Source organism: Prionailurus viverrinus, chromosome B4 (assembly GCF_022837055.1).
Source record: "Prionailurus viverrinus isolate Anna chromosome B4, UM_Priviv_1.0, whole genome shotgun sequence".
Taxonomy (NCBI): domain Eukaryota; kingdom Metazoa; phylum Chordata; class Mammalia; order Carnivora; family Felidae; genus Prionailurus; species Prionailurus viverrinus.
The window spans coordinates 91156818-91168083 of NC_062567.1; the positions used below are offsets into that span (position 1 = coordinate 91156818).

Below are 11266 nucleotides of genomic sequence, written 5' to 3' on the forward strand. Positions count from 1 at the left end.
AAACGGATTAACAACCAAACGCACAAAATGGAATAAGCACTATATGCTGTTATAGTTTTATGACTATGAGCTAACTTTAAAGTGTGTGCGTGTGTGTGTGTGTGCGTGTGTGTGTGTCATCAGAACTGTAAGTAGACCCACTCAGGAAGGCACTGCTGGGATGGTTAGGTAGGGCTGGGGAGGAAGATCTCGAGCAAGCCAAGGAGCATGATTAACTCAGATCTACACCGGAGGTCCCTGGGCAGCAAAGAAAACTTCTCAGTCCCAATGCAGTGTGGCTCTTTTTCTCTCAATACCCAGGATGAACATGTCTACCCGCCCACACCCCCCTCCCCCGGCCTCACTCTCTCCCTGTCAGCTTCTGAATGGCCAAATCCAGCTGCAGGGGTTTGTGCACACAGAATAGGATTCTCAGTTTCTGCCTCTTATTTCTCAGAGCTCACCCTCCAAGAGCATCGTCACACTGAACAGATTTTTTAAGAGATTTGCATCGCTTCTCCGTGCCTTCCTGCGAATGCCAGCTGCTGCTGCTATTGTGTAAAAGACACACCCCTCTCTTGCTTGCCTTGGAGCACTGCCTCTGCGCTGGGCTACAGGATGACGCAGGATTTCACAACCACCCTCTCCTTTGGCCAGGAGCGTAGAGCTTCCAGGCAGCACACGTCCTGCAAATGGCCCCACTTGGCCTACACTAAAACAGTCCCTAGGATCAATTCAATAGGTAACTAACAAGAGATACGGGAAATGGGGAACAGTGCCAAGGGTCTAGCTGGGCTGGATGTGACGTGTGAGTGGAAGATCATACCTGCATTTTTGTGTCTTCCTTCAGCATCACTGTGGGACTAGAGATTAGGAACAGAGACTAAGAATATTACAGATGGACTCATGTTGGAGTGACTCATTGGGCATATCAGAAAGGCTGGGGGCATTCCTACTCCATGTTCAGAGAAATTCCACATTGAAAAACTGACCACAAAAAGTGCCTGGGTGGCTCAGTCGGTTAAGCGTCATGATCTCATGGTTTTGTCAGTTCAAGCCCCGCGTCAGGCTCTGTGCTGACAGCTCAGAGCCTGGAGCTTGCTTTGGATTCTATGTTTCCTTCTCTTTCTGTCCCTGCCCTGCTCATGCTCTGTCTCGCTCTGTCTCTCAAAAATAAATGTAAAAAAAAAACAAACTGACCATGTTTAAAAAATTTTTTTAATGTTTATTTATTTTTGAGAGAGAGACCGTGTGAGTAGGGATGCAGAGAGAGAGAGAGAGAGAGAGAGAGAGAGAGAGGGAGACACAGAATCTGAAGCAGGTTCCAGTCTCTGAGCTGTCAGCACAAAGCCCAACCCAGGGCTCAAACCCACAGACAGCGAGATCATGACCTGAGCCACAGTTGGATGCTCAACCAACTGAGCTACCCAGGCACCCCTGACCATGTTATCCAGGCTGAATAAAACACTAATGTATTCAGGAAAGTGTCTATATCCCAAGTGAAGGACAAAGGCTTAACTAATTGGAGGTCCTAGGGAAAGGGTCTATAGTGTCTGGAAGATAAATTTCAATATAAAATAATCAGGAATATGAAACAGTAATTTTACATACACATAGTAGAAAAACAAGCTATTTTTTTTTAATTTAAAAAAATTTTTTTTTTTTTTTTGGAGAGACAGAGAGAGAGAGACAGAGTGTGAGTGTGAGCGGGGGAGGGGCAGAGAGAAAATGAGACAGAATCCGAAGCAGGCTCCAGGCTCTGAGCTGTCAGCACAGAGCCTGACTCGGGGCTTGAACTCACAAACCGTGAGATCATGACCTCAGCCGAAGTCCCACGTTCAACCGACTGAGCCACCCAGGTGCCCCCAAACATGCTATGTTTTTATCCATCTTAAATCTCCTATCGAAAATTTAAAAGTAAAAAAAAAATTGGAAAAAAAAAAACTTCTCATGACCCCACTTTCCCTCTAGCTAACATCACAAAACAACACTCCTCCAAAGAGCTGTCAACAGGTTGTCCCTAATTCCTTGACTGCTATTCTCTCATACCACCCCAATCAGGCTTCACTTCCATCACTGTGATGAGTGAAGGGCACCAATGACCTCTTCCTGGAAATATTTTCCTCATTTGGTTTCTGGGCCTCTGAACTCTCTTGCTTTTATCTCTCTGGCTCCTCCCTCGTCTTTTGCTGGCCCCAACTTTTCTTCTCAGCATGTGATTGGTACAGTGCCCTATGCCTCCATCTGTCTCTTCTCTCTCCCTTGGTTGTCTCATCTGATCTTACGGCCTTGTTTGCCCTACGACTCCACCTGTATACTCCAGCCAGGCCTCGGCCCTCGTCTCTGGACTTGTACACCCATCTGCCTTCTCCTTCCCTACCTGTATGTCTACTAGATGTCTTGTTCTGCTCTTCCACTCCATTCCGTCTCCAACACCAGGCTCACTCCATCCCTAGCCCTCCACATCTCAAATGATGGCAATTCCATGACTCTAGTCACTGAAGCCCCAAAGCTTGTAGTCATCTTTGACTCTCCTTTCTTTCATATCCCATATCTGATCCACCAGGAAATTCTATTGCATATACGTTCAAAATGTCTCCAAAATCTGATTGCTTCTCCCCAGTTTCATTCCTCACTCCCTGGTCACCATAATTCTCCACCCCCCCTTAGTTGTTATTGGCTCCTAACTGGTCATGTCACTCCTCTGCTCAAAATCTTTTAGTGGCTGCCTATTTCTTTCTGAATAAAGGCCGAAACACTTACAGTGACCTGCCAAGCCCTATAGGATCTTGCCCAGTTGTTACTGATCTCACTTTTTACTATCCTCCCTCTCACTCACTCTATTCCAGTATTTTTGTTTTGTTTTGTTTTACTGCTCCTTGAGCATAGCAAGCATGCCTCTACCTCAGAGCCTTTGCCCTGGTATTCGCTCTGCCTGGAATGTTCTTCCCCACATGTCTGCATGGCTCCCCTCCACCCCAACCTTTTCTAGTCTCTTCAAATGGCATCTTCTCCATGAGGCCTTCTTGAGAACCCAATTTAAAACTATCTACTGTATCCCTACTCTCCCTAGCATTCCCAATCACCCCGCCTTGCTTTATTTTGTCCTCATACTCCTTACCACTTTCTAACACATTGATACCATAAATTATTTACTGTGTATTATATACCACCCCTGTTTTGTTCACTGAATCCCAGCCCCTACAGCAGAGTTAGCAAATGCTAGGATTCAATCAGTATTATTGAATGAATTAGTCATACTAGTTATACAATTATACTTAATTATTGAATTTCAAAGCAATTCTTTTTACAAAGCCAATAATTCCATTATTTTTATGGAATAGATTAAAATTACACACTGTCATTAACAACTACTAATTATTTTCATTAATTCAGTGTCACTTGGCTGAAAATCATATAATCCTCTTCTGCAGATTCCAAAGTACCTGTCCTTTCTAAACTTGCTACAAGGGAAACTCTCTATCTGTACCCAAACACTGCCCGTATTATAAATCATAATAACCAGCCTCTGTGACTCAGACACTGGAACAATATGGCCACATACAGGGTTGTGGGATCAGGTTGCCACGGTAACCCTCTACTCCCATCTTCTCTGAGTTTAATTGTTCAGTTCTAAAATTGCACACTCTTGAGTTCAGCCTGCTTCAACTCTGCCAGGCCTTAGCTGGCAGGAAATTAAGTGACAGTATTATTATTCACCATAATTACTTGCTAATGATAATTTATATTTAGAAATATGAGAAAATATAGAAAAGAGATATTTAGGAGAGCTTTTCAATCCATCTAATGCTGTTTAAATACCGGTACTAGCTTTGCATGTTGTAAGAACACTATCTTTACTTTGCTGGCCCCCATCATGCACCACCCTGCCCCATGATAGACCTCTACCTTTCAGTTTATTGTGTTCCAGTGTAAGATAACTGAACTTGCCTCCTTGGTCTCCAGTCCTTTGGGAAACTCAAAGAAAAAAGTTGTTGGAGACTATATGATTGATATAGTTTAAGTTGTGGATAGTAAGTTTCCAGTTATTAAAAGGAAAATGAGCCGGGGCGCCTGGGTGGCGCAGTCGGTTAAGCGTCCGACTTCAGCCAGGTCACGATCTCACGGTCCGTGAGTTCGAGCCCCGCGTCGGGCTCTGGGCTGATGGCTCAGAGCCTGGAGCCTGGTTCCGATTCTGTGTCTCCCTCTCTCTCTGCCCCTCCCCCGTTCATGCTCTGTCTCTCTCTGTCCCAAAAATAAAAATTAAAACGTTGAAAAAAAAAAAAAAAAGGAAAATGAGCCAACAAAAAAACTGTTCAATTTCTTGATTATTTGGGAACAGTAAGATAATTATCATTAAAAAAATAATAAATCTGTAGTAGGTCAGGTAATAAAAATAAATGGCAACTTTTTAAAATAACCTTGTCCACTTTCAGAAACATAATTGTAATCTTTATAACCGAGTTAATTTCCTTAATAATGGCCTGAGGTTTTTTCATTTTCTGGTTTTATCTGTATTTTTTTTAATGTTTATTTATTTATTTATTTCTGAGAGAGAGAGAGAGAGAGAATACAAGTGAGTAAAGGGAGCAGAGAGAGAGAGAGAGAATCTTTTTAAATTTTTTTCCCTCACTATCAAAAATTATGCTGTCAAGTTTCCCACATTTGGGGAAATCGCAGGGGTCACCACATCTGGAGTGCAATGGATAAGCCTTGCCCTGGGAAACCACCTTTGTGATCATGGTATCTCCCCTGCCAGGTAAGTATTTTTAAATTTTTTTTAAATGTCTTATTTATTTTCAAGAGGGAGACAGAATACAAGCCAGGGAGGAGCAGAGAGGGAGACATAGAGTCTGAAGCAGGCTCCAGGCTGAGCTGTAAGCACAGAGTCCTACTTGGGGCTCAAACTCATGAACCGCGAGATCATGACCTGAGCTGAAGTCAGATGTTCAACCGACTGAGCCACCCAGGTGCCCTTGAGAGAATCATAAGCAATCTTAAGCTCAGTGCAGAGCCCAACACAGGTGTCAATCCCACGACCCTGGGCTCATGACCTGAGCCGAAATCAAGTCAGACACGTAACAGACTGAGCCACCCAGGTGCCCCTTATCTGTATTTTTCAAATCAAAGAGAGCTACCAGCTCTGCACTTAAGCCATAACCCTAAGCCTTAACAGATCCTGGAAGCCTGGATCAAGCCAAGACAGTGGGCATTAGAGGGGAGGAGTGCAGATGTGAAAGGTATTTGCGAGATGGAATCATCCGTGAGTGCATACATGTATGGAGAGAAGAGAACAGTAAGGTTGACTCTCAAATTTCTGACATGAGCGAGTGGGTAGAAGAGTGGCTTGGCACTCCAACCATCGAGTTAAGGCACCTAACCTGGGAAGAGGCTTTTGCAGGAAGATGAAGATCTTTCATCATTTGGGGCACGTGGCCCGCTGGATGAATATGGTCAGTAGGCAGTGGTCAGATGAGAGGCTTGGACTGGTACTGTAGATTGAGAGTGAGCTGGGTAGGCCACAGAAGCCAGTCCGGTTTCCAGATTTTGTGAGAATAATGACTCTCTCTGCAAAGGCTATGCAAAGGCTATGTTTTATTCTACTTTATTCCAACCCTGTAAAGAATATACACCCACTGAGGTTACACAGACATGTAAAGTGGAAATGGCCCCCTAGGCCAATGTCTGGTCCCAAGAGTCCCTAGGGGTGAGGAGGCTGTAGGTCAGGACAAGCAGAATCGTGGGGCTCAGTCTGCTGTCTTTTGTCCTATTTTAGGCAGGGCTTGGGGTAGTCCTTGGGGACCTCCTGGCCCCATCTTTTCTTCTCAGCATGTGACTGGTATAGTGCCCTATGCCTCCATCTGTCTCTTCTCTCTCCTTTGGTTGTCTCATCTGATCTTACAGCCTTGTTTGCCCTATGACTCCCACCTGTATACTCCAGCCAGGCCTCGGCCCTCGTCTCTGGACTTGTACACCCATCTGCCTTCTCCTCCCCTAACTGTATGTCTACTAGATGTCTTGTTCTGCTCTCCCACTCCATTCCGTCTCCAACACCAGGCTCACTCCATCCCTAGCCCTCCACATCTCAAATGATGGCAATTCCATGACTCCAGTCACTGAAGCCCCAAAGCTTGTAGTCATCTTTGACTCTCCTTTCTTTCATATCCCATATCTGATCCACCAGGAAATTCTATTGCATATACTTTCAAAATATCTCCAGAATCTGATTGCCTCTCCCAGTTTCAAATGTCCAGCTTCTCTCCATATAAGGAATTTCTTGCTGCACCTTAGCAACAGACTTCTGCATTTTATTTCTTGCCATACATTTGGCCTATTGGAAGTTTCAGTATATCAGGCCTCCTCCAGGGAGTTATCAGCACATAAATAGTAAACTGAGGCTTTGGGCTTGGATGAAATCCCAGGAAGGACAGAGTGAGAAAAGAAGGGGGCAGAGATGGAACCCTGGGGAACCCCAGCATCTAGGACCAGCAAGAAGACCAGTGAAGGGAACAGGGAGAAAAATGGTGGGGCAGATGGTGTTATGCAAGTCAAGGGATGGGGGCTTCAAGTAGGAAAGAGTGTTCTATTGTGCCAAATGCTGCAGAGAGCAGTTAAATAGGGCTGGAGATGAGCCCAATGGGCTTGGCAGTTAGGAGGTCACTGTGACTTTGGCCAAGCCAAGTCTTATTCCTTCAAGTCAAGGAGCAATGCTGGACCAAGAGGTGAGGATAGGAATCTATGTTGAACTGGCTACAGGAAGGAGTCACAGGATTCAGTAATTTTTCTGTCCAGAAAACATAATTCATGTTATATATATTATATAAAATATAATTTATACTGAAACTATTTGCAGGTGTTAAGCCATCATTTAATTCATTGTCTGTACAGATAATATGGGGGGGGGGGGAGAATAAAATACACCACAATTCTCACAGTGCTTGCAGTAGAATAGTGAGTTTATGAGTGTGTCTCCCTTTTTCTTCTCTTCTTCCTTCTTCCTCAAATGTTTAGTAATATGCTCATGTTGCTTTCAAGAGAAAAAGCGTTTTAAGGATAACAAAAGCATATCTTGCAAGGTATTCACTGGCAAATTCCAAATGAGTAAGGGATGACAAATATTGTTTCCAACTTTATTTGAAACTTTTACTCAGGTCTGTTTTAATGTAGACAATTTGCATTTGAACATCAGAGAAAAAGTGTAGGTAGGATATTTAAACCATCCACATAAGAGTAAGCTCTTAACCCTAATGCATTTTAGAATCGCCTAGAAAGCTTTGCAGGAAGTATTGATGCCCAGGCCAATTATATCAGGATCTGGGGGTAAGGAGCACCTGGCTGGTTCAGTCAGAGGAATGTGCAACTCTGGAGCTCAGGGTCATGAGCTTGAGACCCATGAGGGGTGTAGAGATTACTTAAATAAAACTTAAAAAACAAAACAAAAGAAAGAATCTCTGAGGGATGAAGCCTAAGGTTAGGTATTTATTAAAGCTACACAGGAGATTCTACATGCAGCCAGGAATGAAAGCAGCTGGATTAAGCTGCATAACAGAACTGTGTCTAAAAAAATCATTCCATTCTCTTTCCTCCTCCCCCTTCCTTTATAGATCAAGTCACCCTGACACAGTTTGAATGCATCCTATACCATTCATTCTATCAGTCTGTAATTATTTACGTACGTATTTGTGTGGCTTTTCCATTAATGTCCATTTCCCCCACTAGTCAGTGACTGGGGTGATGACAGGGACCTGATAGTTTTATGTACTTTACCAAGCTTCCAGCACTAGCCTGGCAGAGTGAAGTTGCTCTATAAATATCTGTTGAATGAATAAAACAGTATCAAAACATTTACAGATCAGATGATGGGTATGTTTCACACTGAAAAATAAATTTTGACTCTTCTCTCCCAAGGTGGGTCAGACTGGCCTGAAGGGAGAAATGGAACCAAAGGGAGCCACAGTCTGGCATTAGGCTCAAGCTGGCTAAAGCAAAGATGAATGGAATACACATTCATGAGAGGCCTGCTAGGAAGCCAAGAAGGACCTAAAGCTTCAAATTGTAGAGACAAGAATGAGAACAAGAGAACTCTGGGGTTTGCAAGACAGACACAGGAAGCAAGTTCAGAGGAATACATGAAGAGCCCCCATCCCCAGGGCTGAGAGCCTTTTATGATGCCCAAATCCAATTTCCTGAGAGGTAAGGGCACCTATGCCGTCCAGACAAATTCCAGAAGGACCTTGTGAACCCTGAGATTCTATGACACTTAACTGTCAGATCAAAAAAATTAGATGATTGTGAGAAAGTATAACCTTTCGTTTCATGAATAAAACCCCCAAATCGGTGAAACGATACTGTGTTCATACATTCTCTGTTTCAAGAATGTGCACAACTAAGGGGAAAGAGAGCTTGAGATGAATAATAAATACAATGCCTTATTTAAAGAATATCTTAAGTCTATAATAGCTTCCAAAAATGTTGTATGGAAAAGCAAGTGTTTTAGGTAACCCTCATTTCTAAAATGATTCAGACACATGATTGATTTATTATTTAAAATAGTGAGAGGTTTAACTTTCCAAAGGTTGATTCTAAACACATTCACGCATGGCTGCAGGTATTGCCTACCTAGATATAAAAACAGAACTCGCTAGAGATTGCCAAGGACACATGAAGAACATCCCACAGTCTGTAAGTTAAGGGACAGTTTGTCCTTATCTTCCTATAGCCATTTACCTTTTTGTTTAAGACATCTGTTTGAGTGGGGTCATTTGGGATAAAACCTTGTAAATAAAAGAAGAAATTAGCAAAGACATTTGAAATAAAGCTTTTACAATTGTTTGAAAAGGGACCAAAGTATAGAAACCCACTTTTGTGTAAATGGCTAGAAATGAGAATTCTAGGTAAATTTTGAAAGGATAGTAAGAGGTGTCATATTCTGAGAACTTCATCATGTAAACTGCATTTTCAGTGCAGTGGAATTGAAGCAGAAACAGGATTTTACAATTTCCAACAGGCTGGAGAAAAATTGTTTCCAAAAAGAAAGATTTTCTTAGTGAGTGTGAATTCTATTTTTACAAAGTGGTTTGAAATCAAGGTCGTGAATCAATGAAGCAAACCACAAAGGATACCGACGGCAAGCCCTTTAATCAATCGGAACACAACTGTACAAGGAGTGGGTAGGCAATATGTTTCCAATCCTTAACATATCTTTATTGGTATACAGTCCACACAGGCGGGAAAGTGTTCCCCTTAATACCACAGATTTCCGCTCACAAAGAGCTTTCATACTGAAGCAAGTGACAAGATAGAGTGGGTCTTTCTTCTCCTGGAGTCCCCAGCCTGTGTGGGAACGTGACTGATGTCGTGTTCTACCCAGCGTGCAGGATGTCACTTGACCCTCCACTGCACAGACTGCCTCTGACATTTCTTTCTGAGCCTGCTTCTTTGCTGCTAGCCAATCCTTTCCCGAGACAGGAGCATCCATATTCCACCCTGCTTGTTGTCTGCTCTGCCACTTTGTCTGGCTCCGGCATCCTTGCCGTATGACCAAGCTCCCATCTGGCTTCCTGAGTAGTCCCATCAGCATTCCTGCCATGACAGAGCCCCCAGGAATCAGCAGAAGACAATCACTACCAGCAAAGCCTGGGATGCAGATGTTCACAAACCTCTAGGTAATATCCATCATCATCCGGCCCCAAGCTGGACGCGGCTGAGGAATAAATGAGTAACGCAGATGCTGCTGTTACTGAGAATGAGCCAGGCAGAAGCAAGATAGAAGTCCCAGGCAGACTTAGTAATTATTTATCTGCGGCCTGATTGTTCTTACATAAGAGAAAAGTAGCTCTTTGGTGTGAAAGGGGACACCTGAACTTAGAGCTGGTTGGAGTCCTGGGTCTCCCCTAGATCAACTATGTGATCTTGGGAAGGTATAATTTATTCATCAGTACCTAAGTTCAGCATTGCTGGGAGAGTTAAATGAGGCTCCTCGAGCTGAGCCAGGAGGTGCTTACACCCATCTAGATCACCTCTCGGTGGCTTTGTGTGAAGCTGCTCTAATTCCATCTTCCCCAGGGCCCTCCACGACTCAGTCCTCTCCTGGCTCCAGTTCTCATTACTGAACTTAGTACCTAAAGTATTCATGAGCTAATGCAACATATACTTAGGGTTCCTGTTGTGTCCTGGACTGAGTGAAATGGGTACATTCCCTGCACTCGTGCAATTTACAAGTCAAATAGAAGGAACAGACATTAATTAAAAGATGATACAGGTGAATGAGTAACAAGCCCGAGGAAGTGCTGTGAAAGAGAAGGGCTATTGGAGTGAATACCAGGGCAACCCGGGCTTCAAGGAAGGATTTCCCAAGGAAATGATGGTTAGACAGAGAGATGAAAGATGAGAAGGCATTAGCTAGATGAAAGGGCACTTGGGGAGGAGGTGGCAAAGAGTGTGACATGAAGAACTGAAAGAAGCCAGGGCAGCTGGCTTGGCTTGGAGACCATGCTTGGGATTTGGCCTCTATCCTGAGGGCAATGGGGAATCACTGAAGGGTTATGAGTAGGCTGACAGCAAAATCGGATCCGTATTTTGAAAAACCCACTGGGTGCTGTGTGAAGATTATATTGGACAATGAAAGAGTAGAAGTGCAGAGACTAGTGTGGAGGCTACTGCTGTGATCTGGGTAAGAACTGACGATAACCTAGCCTGAGGTGGTGACCAGCACAAGACAAGCACTGGATACTGGGGTGAACAGTACAGGCTGAGTCTCTCCCCTCATGGAGCTTATGGGGAAGACATTAAACTAGTATTCACAGTGGGGACAAGTACGATAATGGGTAGAGAGTTCTCCAAGTGTACGAGGCAGAGGTTCTAGAATACTCTGCCAGTACTCCATCCCCTCCCAGTCCTGGAGCCCAGCTCTGAGACAGCTCTTCCCAAGGATAAGGTCTGTTCCTTGAATCCCAAGTTGGTGGCTCATTGATAAGTCAGCTAGTTGCTGACTCATGCCTGGATTTCTGACTCTTTTTGGATTTTACCTCTTTGAAAAAGTGGACACCTGCTAAGCATCAAACTGCTTCCCATATCTGTACCTTGGTTCTCACCTTTCCAAGCCCTGGTCCAGACTAGAACCCATAGAACATCCAAGCTTGCCAGTTAGGACCTCTACTGTCAGTAGGTGTGACCAGGTCAGTCCAGTGTCTGATCCACCCCAGTGAGGGATTCTACACAAAATCTATGCTAGACCTTCTCCTGGTTAGACCCCTACCGTGTCCCACTGGTTCCCAAAATAAGGGAT

The 11266-nt window shown here is 43.9% G+C and overlaps 1 non-coding gene across 1 annotated transcript; it reads right to left on the bottom strand.

The window, feature by feature from the left end:
* Positions 1–4576: 4576 nt before the first annotated feature.
* LOC125171464 (U1 spliceosomal RNA) lies at positions 4577–4746 on the bottom strand. Its single transcript, XR_007154366.1, has one exon. It is a non-coding gene; the product is annotated as a U1 spliceosomal RNA (small nuclear RNA).
* Positions 4747–11266: the final 6520 nt, after the last annotated feature.